This window comes from Panthera pardus, unplaced genomic scaffold, assembly GCF_024362965.1.
Source record: "Panthera pardus isolate Hobbes unplaced genomic scaffold, ASM2436296v1 HiC_scaffold_11, whole genome shotgun sequence".
Classification (NCBI taxonomy): Eukaryota; Metazoa; Chordata; class Mammalia; order Carnivora; family Felidae; genus Panthera; species Panthera pardus.
In genome coordinates, this window is record NW_026526666.1 from 12788823 (window position 1) to 12800648 (window position 11826).

The 11826-nt window shown below is 44.5% G+C and overlaps 1 long non-coding RNA gene across 1 annotated transcript; it reads right to left on the reverse strand.

Annotated features, from left to right (window-relative positions):
* Positions 1–8975: 8975 nt before the first annotated feature.
* LOC109272026 (uncharacterized) lies at positions 8976–11307 on the reverse strand. The gene is made up of 3 exons (XR_002082217.2): positions 10946–11307; positions 9602–9782; positions 8976–9519 (listed from the first exon to the last, which is right to left on the reverse strand). It is a non-coding gene; the product is annotated as an uncharacterized LOC109272026 (long non-coding RNA).
* Between the last annotated feature and the right edge of the window lie 519 nt (positions 11308–11826).

Sequence of the window (11826 nt, forward strand, 5' to 3'; positions counted from 1 at the left end):
TGTTTCTAAGTTTTCTGGTCATGCAAATTTGGTGGTAGATTCCACGAGCCATAATTTGTATTTCATGTTCAGGAACTAAATCTTTAAATCCTTTGCGAACATTTACAGAATGAATTAGAGATACGGGATTACAAATAGTCTCTTAGAACCATGCCTTCCTCCAAGAGAATTCTGTTGGACTTAGCAGGAACAAATTAGTACATAATTCTCACTGCTGCACGCCTTCTATGGGCTGTGGGGTATGTATGGGCCCACTCAATCCTCAGCTCACCCTTCTGTACTTTCTTTTATATTAGAACCTTTATCAATATTGTGCCTTTCTCTCCCTTAGGCCCATTGATCATGTATTTAGAAGTTCCATTAATCGCAGCCAGATGGGGCACATTATTATTATTTTTCAATCCTTCTGGATTCACTCTGCATGATACCTGATAACTTGAGTCATGAGAGGAGAAAAAGCCAAATGGAGAACTCCGTCCTCTGGGGACAGTACTGTCTTTTAAAATCTAAGGTCAGTGAAATCATTGTTCTGGAAATGAAGCCACAAGAGGAGGGACAAAGCAAATAACCCAGAAATCTGATTTCAAAGCGCACCACTGTCAGGGAAATGAGTGTGTGTGGACCGTCCCTCACCCGTGTCTGGTCCAATTTGGCAAAATAAATGCCTTCAGATGAAGATAAAGAACACAGGTTGATTCATGGGCACCATCTCATTAGCCTTTACGATGTTGGTGAGACGTAGATGCCAGGTAGTCCTGGTTTAATTTATACCTATTCTGCTAGCCATGAAAACAAACATTTCCGCATGACCTGAGTCTGAAAGCAATCAGGCACCGCGTGAGGGAAGTTAGTCAGAGGACTGGAGAGGGATCAGGAAGCCGAGCTAAATGATGTTAACCGCACCTGATGTCTTCAGTGTTCATTTGGTTTCTCCAGAGAAGCTGAGGAACTCTGCAGAGGAAAATGCTTGTGTTGCCTTCTGGTTTGTGGTGATGGAGACGGAAGTAATTTGGAGAGAGAGGGGCAATCTCTGGGGGCAATTTATAAAGCTGTTTGAACTTTATATGTCTAGTCTTGAGAAAGTAATGAGTTTGTGATTTTAATATGCCTCTCCCTGCAGGCACTGTCTGTGCCTGCGGGAATGCTCTGCGCTCAGGCCAAGCTCTCATCATGTGTAGTACCCCCAGAAGGAACCTAGCAAACAGTACTCCGAGGCCATGCTGTGCATGTATGTGCAGTCAGACAGGATTAGACAGCTCCACGGGGCACACTGCACAGGCAGCCCACATCTCTGGAATGCCTGGTATATGAATTAAGGGGCCTTTACAATATTTATGATATTTTAAGAATAGATAGAGCATATATATCACATATATTTATTTAAAAACAATCTGTAAAATCTGTAATCTGTAAAATCGGCAGAGGAGGTACCCTCACACACTTTGCACAAATGAAGAAACTACACGCATAGTTGTGCGATTTAAGGTGGTGCGATCAGGAAGCCCTCTTGCCTTAAAGTGAGACCCCAAGGGCTATAGAAACCTCAGTTCTGCAAATTGGCTCCATCACCCCTCCATGAGTCGATTCATTTGTTATTCACAAATATTTATTTGGTGCCTCTTACATTTCTCCCTCTTGCTTCAGTGGAAACAGTGTCCCCATCTCTGGAGCTCTGGTTCATGCTGTTCAACCTTCTCCCAAACTTGGCTTCACCAAATATTATCTGTCTTGGCCATGTACTCAATATCTTCCCACCCTGGAATCTTTTTTTTTTTCTTTCAAGTTTATTTATTTATTTGGAGAGGGACAGAGACAGCATGAGCAGAGGAGGGGCAGAGAGAGAGGAAGAGAGACAGAGAGAGAGAGAGAGAGAGAGAGAGAGAGAGAGAGAGAGAGAGAAGCCCAAGCAGGCTCCACACTGTCGGCGCAGAGCCCGACTCGGGGCCCGAACTCACAAAACTGAGGCCATGACCTGAGCGGAAACTGAGAGGCTGACGCCCAACTGATTGAGCCACCCAGGCGCCCTTCCCCACCCTGGAATCTTTGATTACTAAGTAAATGCTTCCTCCACCATGGGTCCATCTTTAGCTCTATTTGCCCCTTTCCATTCAAAGTCAAGCTTTTTAGACAGAAGTTGTCTCTGCTCCCTGACCCCTCATGTATTTGATATTCTACTTCACTGCATCCCACCATCATCCGGCTTCTGTCTCCCTCTCCTCAATGAATAGTCCCTCACTCCTGGTTCCTTGTCAGCCTTTAGTTCTCATCCTACCCACTCTCTGTGGAATTTGATGCCCTTTGACCGCTCCCTCCTTCTCCATTTTTGTGATGCTATCCTTCTTCTTACCTTTCTTTCCATCTGTTCCCAGTCACGTTCACTGACCTGCCTTCCTTCTGTCACTTCTTAAATCCTGCTGCTCCCCAAGGTTCTGATCTGAGCCATGACCTTCTCTCAGCATCTAAACTCTCCCTGGGTTATCTCAGCCAACATCTTAGATTTAACTGCTTCCCCAAATCCTTCTCTCCGGCCCAGATCTATCTCCTGAGTGCTATTCATACTGTAGTCCAGGTACCAGTTGTTTTCTCAGGAGGTACATTTCTTTCTGCTCACATTCCATCCTTAGAGAACCTGCTACCCACCAGCCTAGAAGGGAGAGCCCTAGAACCCACATAAACTCCTTCTCTATCCACCAGCGGTCACCTCACCGACCCTCACTGAGCCAATTAGATTTCTCTCTCCCTAGAATTTGTCATTGAGACTTGAAGACCTAGAGACAATTAAGCAGAGATCTAAGTCTTGTAGAATTGAGCTAAGGTCAGTCTCTTGATGACCCTAAATCCATGTAATCCATATTCTGGTAGAGCCGTAACTAAGCCTAGAAGAGAAGCAAAGAGAATGAAATGGACATGAAACAAAACAATCATACTGCTTCCGTGAGAGATAGTAGCTACTGACAAATTTCCAGTATGTAAATTTCCCAACTCTACCTCCTGCCCCTGAGTTTAATGAGATTCTTCTACAACCTTCCAGTAAGCCAGGATTTTGTTAGCCAGCCTTATGGAGTTTTCTGATCCACACACAGATGATCTCTCTTGTGTATACCAATCTCTTTGCTAGAAATATCTTATTAGATGGTCTCCAAACTATCCAAGGGACCTCACACTCAACATGTCCGACCCAGAGTGACTCATTTCCTGCACTCAGAACCACATCACACCCTAACCGTATTTCATAATTTGGGGAATGGAACCACTTCTCCTTAATCCTCCTGTTTGGAAATCTGAGGATCATCTAATCTCAGACTTCTCCTTCTCCCTCGCTTTTTACAGCCAATAAATTCTCGCCACAACGTCCACCACCCGCTCCACCTCCGAGTGGTTGCCGTATCTTATAATTTCTTGCCTATTTTGCTGCAGTAGCCTCGTCCATTTTTCATGCTACAGCCCCAGTGATGTCTGGAAACCACAAATATGCTAATGACTCTCCTGGCTAAAATACTTCAGTGACTTGCCCTTTATCCTTTGAGAACAAAGCCCAAACTTTCTAGCATGACATCCAAGGCCCTTCATCTAGCCCCTGTTGACCTTTCTAACCTCATTCTTTATCCCTCTCTAACAGGTGCTCTCTGCTTCCATCACCCTCAGTTACTATGAACTCCTTGCATGTAATATGCTCTCTCTACTCCTTCACATTTGCTGCTCCCTCTGCCCACGCCTTTTTTCTGCCCCACTCCACCCATCCACCCTCTTCTCCTCAGCTGGAGCGTCACTAGTTACTTTCAAGACTTACTTTAGCTGGTCTTTCCCCTCGAAGATCTCTGGGAAGTATCCTTTTTTTTTTTTAATTTTTTTTTAACGTTTATTTATTTTTGAGACAGAGAGAGACAGAGCATGAACGGGGGATGGTCAGAGAGAGAGAGGGAGACACAGAATCCGAAGCAGGCTCCAGGCTCCGAGCTGTCAGCACAGAGCCCGACGCAGGGCTCCAACCCACGAACCGGGAGATCATGACCTGAGCTGAAGTCAGACACTTAACCAACTGAGGCAGAAATTCAGTCTTGACAAGTATGTAGAAAGAACCGAGTGCAGCAAATGAGGAGGGGAAGGGTGTTTTCAGCATCCTGCAGCCCAGGCCAGGTTGGTTGTACTCCACAAGTTGCAAAAGCCGTGACACTTTGAGGTACCTCTGTTCAGAGGCTCTCAACTCTAGATTCGTAAAACAAATGCACTCCAAGGAAACTGGATAGTTGACTTAGCAGTGGAAAGCCCTAAAATAACATGTCAAACTTTTGCAGTGCTTACAAATATTTTGGATTCAATAAAACCCCAAATATGTCCCTCTCTTGGAAATTTTCCCTCTTAATTTTGAAACACATGAGTCGTGTTGAGGAAGTTAATCTGTGCTTTCAAGTCAACCACACTTACCTCATTCACTTGCTGTTTTAGAAGATCTGTTTATTATTCCAGGAACCTTCAAGGTCCTTATTGTAAGCTTGCAGACTTAGAAACAGGAAATCAGATTTTATCTCAAGTGTAATTTTAACCTCAGCACTTAAACATTTCCAGTAGTTTCTAGACTTCATCAGAGGGCCACTTCAATCTCCGATCCTTGGAAGTGTTCCACTTGGACAAGAGCTCTTGTGCTTAAACTGTACAGAATTTGCCTGTTCGTATCTCTACGAACCCTCAGTCAAAATGATTCCCAGCTCAAAATTACCTACACATCCTCTTATCTGTGTGGAATCTGCCGGAAGCAAGCCTGCAGAAGGCACCAAACTTAAATCATTGCAGTCACTAAGAACCATTCACTTAAAGCAAGAGTTTAGCTACTGATAATGCCAAGCACACTTCTTAACAAAACTTCAAATATGGATTTTCCTCCTTGCAATAACAGCGAAAGAACATATATTTACTGGAAAAGAAAAACTAAGCCTAAGGGTTGCAAATGGGTCTCGATCCATGTTATTCATTGCAACTCCTTCGGGCCTATTAAAGGGGAATTTAGGGAACCAAAGACTAAGATATAATTAATGTAACTTGGTGTTGGTGATTTACTCAGTGACAAATTATAAGGCTGCTACTATAACAGGTTCCCACTGGCTCAGAAGGAACAAAGCTCTTCTGTTTTAAGGAAGGGTCATAATAGCAATTCTCAGATACATGTCATTTCATCTTTCCCAACAGTTGTACACACCAACTGAAGAGACTTTCATCTGGAATCCTATTTGCGTGGTCTCCACTTGAAAAGACTTTTAACATCTAACGCTCTGGAAAAACTTTGTATTTTGAAATATAGATTGTTGTCCATATCTGTCCATATTTTCCTGTCTCCTACCTGGGTTGTTATGAGCTGACCTTGTCCGCGTCTACAAGGGTTAAATCTGACATTAAAGGGACACTTCCCTCCTTTTTTTTTTTTTTTTAAACATTTGCAAAACACCAGTTCTATTCAAAATAAAGAGCCAACCTGATTTAAATGTACAAAACCTTTTCCGAGAATATACGGATGGCGAGTGAGGATAAGAGAACATGTTCGGTACTCCCATACCACACAGCCGGAAGCCACAAAACACTTGGATGCAAATGTCCCTCGCAGCTTTATTTGTTTTCCAAAAACCGGAAACCAATGTATAACGGGATGGATAAACAAAATCATAGTACGTTCACACGATGGATACTACTTGGCAAAAAGGAATACATGGTTCAACCTGTCAGAAACTTAATACCAAACGAAAGCACCTTGAGGGGCGGTTCCTTCCTAGCTGGCATCAATGTACCTTGATCCTTGGGCCTTTTTGAGAGATGATGCAGATCTTGTTTAATAAGCTAGTAGAGATGACCACACAATACTGCCTCGCAACAAAGGGGGTAGATCACATCGCTAAAAGCCTAAATCCAGTTGAGATGATCTTCTTAGTAGAATGCACAGACATGTTCTTACCATGCTCTTTTGAATCATGGCAATCCAGAATTTAAAGAACTATACTTCACATTTTCGCGTTCCTTTCTCTCATGTCACGTATTTCTTCAAAGAATGCCCGTTCTCCAAGGAGAAGCTCACAATCACTGGGATTTTTAAGTCACAAAACTGGTAATTGTGAGTCATTGGCTGATTCATCTTCTAAAGTAGCTAACCCTCTCATTTTATAACACGGACCTTTAATCCCTCCACTGGTAATTCAGAAGTGATTTGCAGCTGCTTTATAGCACCACTATTGTTCGTTGTTAAAAACATGTCAAGAGTTTAGAGGTGTTTTCAAAAAAACAAACAAACAAACAAAAAACAAAAACAAAAAAGAAAGCTTCAACTGAAATAAGAGATTGCCAGAGATTTGTAGTAGGAAAGCAGTGCTTTTAGGTAAGCGGGAGTCAAAATTTCGAGTTAATATTTTAATAATTATGTCTTTGGCCCAATTTCACTTGGATTTCAGTCCAACAATCCTCTCTTGAAAATATTCTGGGTAAATCAGTGTCTCCCCCCCATTCTAAAATGCCACCCTAAAAATGATGGGCTTTTTATTGGGTTCTGAAAACACTTGAAGAACAAACCAAAGTGAATAATCACGCTCGTAAAGCAAGAGGAAAACCCTTATATAATGCAGTCAGACACCTCTGAGCTTTCTGGCCAAAAGCCAGACGATTGCATACAGCTTTACTTAACTTCCTTTGTCAAAAAGACCTCAGGGGATGGTGGGGGGAAAGAAGTGTCTAGCTTTCACTGATCATTCTTAATCTCATTCCCTCGCGAGAGCCCAGCTCTACTAATATCGGGTGATTCCAGCTTTGTATGTGGGTAGGAAGTGGGAGGAACCCCTTCCTCTAAACCCACACTTCTATGCAAAGGCATCTTCGGGAAGAGCTGTATTCAAAAACCTCATAATCTCGCTACTTACTGGTCCCCAAGGACCAGCGGCATCAGCATTACCTAAGAGCTTGCCAGAAATGCATAATCTCAGACTCCACCCCAAACCTACCGAATTAGAATCTGAATTTTAATAAAATCTCCAAGTGACTCATAGGCACATGAAGGTTTGAGAAACCCTGCTGGAGCGTCTGGGTAGCTCGGTTGGTTCGGCGTTGACTTCGGCTCAGGTCACTATCTCACAGTTTGTGAGTTCAAGCCCCGCGTTGGGCTCTGTGCTGACAGCTCGGAGCCTGGAGCCTGCTTGGGATTCTAGGTTTCCCTCTCTCTCTGCCCCTCCCCCACTTGTGTGTGTGCACTCGCTCGTGCTCTTTCTCTCTCAAAAATAAATAAGCATTTAAAAAAGGAAAATGAGAAGCACTGCTATCAGAGTGCCACTACATCACCTCACTCACCTGTGAGCCATCAGAGTGGATAAATAATATCTTAAATTCAAATCAGACTTAAGCTAAAATAATCCACCTTGATTCCATATAAGTTTGTTTAGCAAAGAATGCATGTTGTTACCCATGAGCACTAAGAATTGAGAAGCGACCATCCCTCAATAGCTATACAGCCCTTGGTAAAGCCCCAGATTTGGACTAGTCTTCATGAGTGTCAATAAACTGGGGAAATAGTAGCTTTCACGTACTAAATGCCAATAATCAATGACAATAGCCATTTTACCAGGCACTGTTCTAAGCCTGTACCATATTAACTTGTCGAATTCTGGAAACCACCCTGAAAGGCAGGCACTATTATTATTGCCCCCATTTTAAAGATGAGAAAGGTGATTGACGGAGAGGTTGAGTGCCTTGCCTCAAGTCATAAAACTAGAGGTTGGCGGAGCCAGGATCCGAAGCCTACTCCAGAGCCCAGAGGCTTAACCGTGAGGCCATATTACCACCAAATGCCTGGAGTACGATATCTCTGCTCCTCACAGCAGCCCTACAAGGTAGACAGTATACAGTTGAGAACACTGAGGTCTCCGAGCTAGCAAACGATGAAGCCTCTGTGTTCCCCCACCCCCAGCCCCACCATGATTCCATGCCGGCTTTGAGCCACCTTCAGTGTTGCAAATCCCAACTATTCCTGGCAGGCTGGCTACATCTCAGCCTGGTACGATCAGAGCCCAAGACTTCAGTTCCTTCTGTCAGTGTAACAAAGGTAAGAACGCCTTATCTCATGCCTTCCCCCCTCCAGCCGAATTCAACATGTATATTTTATCTGTATTTAGCACGGCATATTTTACAAGGCTGGGGATTCAGCCCTGTCCACTGTGGTTCTTCATGTATACAGGTCAAACCCTGGTCCCGAACACATATGTCTAGCAACGTGCTTGCCCTGGAGGGCCCCCGCCCCGCTGCCTCACTGGAAAGCCATGTTTTAGTCATTAGTATTCTGGTCAGACAGGAAATCTCCCTTGCAGAGCTGCGGTGGAGGGGAATGAAGCTTTGCACACTATAAATAGTGATTTTATTAAAATGTAGAAAAATTGTTGAGAAACAGAAGAGAGGTGGGGGTAGGGGGTTGCCACGGCAACTCAACCCTCCCTCAGTTTTCAAAGAGCAGAGAAGCCTAAGGAATAGTAAATAGAGAAAAGGAACCAGGTGACACGTGATCACAAATGGAATGAGACAATCGGAGGGACAAGTTTCAGACTGAATGACGAGCTGGGAGGCAGAGGGTGGGCCTCACGAGGAGATGTCCTTCCTCCAAGTGCAAGGAGCCTGGTAGAGGTAGATCTTTGTCACCACCTTTACCGCATGGCTCAGCCACACAGGTCACCAAGCAACAAGGCCGTGGACAAACGATTTATGGATAAATGAGTATCTCTCACGAAGAAGTAGGAATTCTCCTGGCATCCTCCCAGGAGCTATCCCCCATGACCTCTGTGCGTATTTTTAGGTATTGGCTCTGGGACCCCCATGTTTCATCCCCACCCGTTACCCCAGGATTGTTGATTGACTCCAGGCAGATCAGGAAAGATCAAGATGGTCCAGAACTCCACCGACTTATTTGACATTAGATAAATTCCCATGTAACAAATTCAAAATATATTATTGAGGAAAACTAGGATAAAAGGATAACCTTTATTCAGCACTTACAGGTTACCTAGTATTTGCATATTCTCTCATTTAATGCATGGGAGAGCAGCCCCAGCAATCTGGGATTACTCAACTTTACAGTAGCCGATGAAACCCGGTATGCAGCTGAGACTGAAATAAAGTGATTACTCTCTCCCGCACGCAAGAATTTCCCATCTCTCCTGGAGAACGGAATTCATGCTGATGGCCTACCTCATCTTCAGTCTGGCTTCTTCACACATTGTGACAGTTTGAACAATGCACCATCCCCACTAATTAACACGTCAGCTTTTGGGGGTGGGGAGGGTGGAAAGGGTAGGGGGAGAGAGAGGGAGACGTCCCTGTAGATACACACAAGCTAATGCGTGTGTATCTTTCTGCTAATGGAGAAGAGCAATGCTAGAGATAAACAAAAGATTGTCTAAAAGTCATTTTGAAGACTGAAATGCATGAAGTTACTTTGTAGCGGAGCTTGCCAGCAGCTGTTTCAGTTAATTTTTCAATGAGATTGCATTTCCACCCCCACGCACTCTGAAAGAGATAGCAAGGGGAAGGTAGTTAGGGGGAAAGTAGTCTGGGATTCAAAGCTGGCCCCAGATGACCCACAGCTCACCTTGCAGCACGGTGATCCATGCCGCGTGACACCTGGGGTTCAGCGTTCACTCTGCCCGCCTCCCCACCAGTCAGACCTCATGCACACGAGGCAGGGCTCAGGAACTCCGACATCGTGGCTGAAGGGAGGAGTGGTGCCAAAGAGAAGCTGCCTCATGAGGCAGGGTGAAGGCGTCCTTGGACTGGAAAAAGCATGATGCAAAAGAGGGAAGGTTCTGGGTGAGATCAATGCATACTTGATCACAATACCCCAGAAGAGCACCCGCTTGGAGAGGCAAGTTCTGTAAGTCCATAGACAGTCAAAATGGTGCATAGTAGGTCATCATCAGAGAGGAGAAAGCTGACACTTGGAGAAGGTAGATCATGAATTTGAGCCGAACACCAAATCTTTGGGGCTGATGCTCTCAGTAGTCCTCTCATTTCTTGAGGTAGGGGGCAGGCAGGAGGAGAATCGGTAGGCATTGATTAGAAGGGCATTGCTACAAAGTCGAAATGAGAGAGAATCTAGACTATATGTTTGCAGCCTTGCCTGGGGAGTTGAAAAGGGGCACCAACATTCACAAGCGCAAACTGGGAAGCCACAACTTGGTTGGGTTTCCGGTACTGAAGCCAACTGTGCAGTGGCTCAGTGACGCCCATTTCTACCAGTCATCGAGTGCTGTCTTTCCTTAGTTGTACCATACACACACACACACACACACACACACACACACACACACTATTTCTCTAGTCTCCCCCTTCTCTTCCCTTTTCTCTTTTGGAAAGTCACATACAATCATCCTTTTTTATATTAGCTGCACTTATCTATCCAGGGCCAGTGTTAGCATTTGTCCAGCTAAGTCCCGGGGCCCCAGTTGCCAAACGACTTACCCCGAGACTGCACTAACACACAGCCGAGAAAAGCTTATAGCAATGGTAACCAGTATTTACTGAGCACCTGCTTACAACGTGGAAAACGCTGGGATAACAGCTCTCATGCATTCAGGTTCCTGAATGTCTCATCCAGTCCTTAGGACAATGCAACAACCTTGGGAAGTATTACCATCCCTACTATGCAGGTGAGACTCTGAGACAGAGAGGGGTCAGGAACTCCCGGAAAGTCACAGCACTGATCAAGGACTGGGTTGGAGAAATATGACCTGCTTCCCCTTTGCCTCCCCAGCATTTTAAATATATTTAATTTCATCTAAGTTGCGTGCCTTAAGAATAAATGTTTTCTGTTAAGCTATCTTAACTGGTTCAGTATTCAGTTCATAATCAACTGATTCTACTTTGTAATTAATCTTTGTTTTCTCAGTGATGAGTTTATATATGCCTTCTCCCGCTCCCCGTTTCTGCCACTCACATCAATTTCTTCATATTCTGGTATCCGGCAAACCATCCAGCCTCCTTCTCTTGTTCTCTTTTCTGATCTTAGTTTCTTGCATTAGGAAGGTAGGCGGGACTGAGTGAGCTCACAGCACATCTTTCCCTTCATTCTACAAAGCACCTCGGGTTTCCCATAACTCTTTGAGCCACCTCCTCCTTGCACTACCTTACTCTCTCACTCCTTATTTTCCCTTATTCTTAAACGTGTGGTCCTCACACAGTCTGGGTTTTTTTTTTCCATATAATTCAAAAATTATTTGGACCCAGCAATATGGCATCATCCCAGAACTATATGCGGACGCCTCTCCGAGGTCACTGGCTTTTCTTGGGTCTTACCCTCTTGACATCTCCATTTTTGTTGGTTTCCATGACACAGAACTGCCTTACTTCTCCTCATTAGTAATTATTCCTCTTTAGCCTTCCTCAGGCTCCTCTTCTTCCGTCTTTCCCATCAGTGTTCTGTTGCCAAGGTCTAGCCTTAGCCCTCTTCCCTTCTCCCTCAGTCCCTTCCTGTGCCATGATACATTCCCATTCTATGACTGTCTTTGGAGCTAGCTCCTAATCCATATCCCTGTCCTCAGCCTCTCTCTTTGGCGCCTCCATTTCCAACAGCTGGCAGGTCACTGCCACTGGGATGACTCACTGACATTTGCCACCAAATTGCTCCCGGCAGAGCAATTTCTGTTACTGAACCAGTCCCTTTTTCTGACTTGCCTATTTCTGGCAAATATCACCATGTCCTCGGTTACCCAGGTAGAAAAATGTGCTATAATCTTGGACTCCTCTGTCTTCCTTACCCACTAGATTCTCTTAGCTTTAAAATATAACAAGATTTGACCTCCAATATCCCCATTTAGG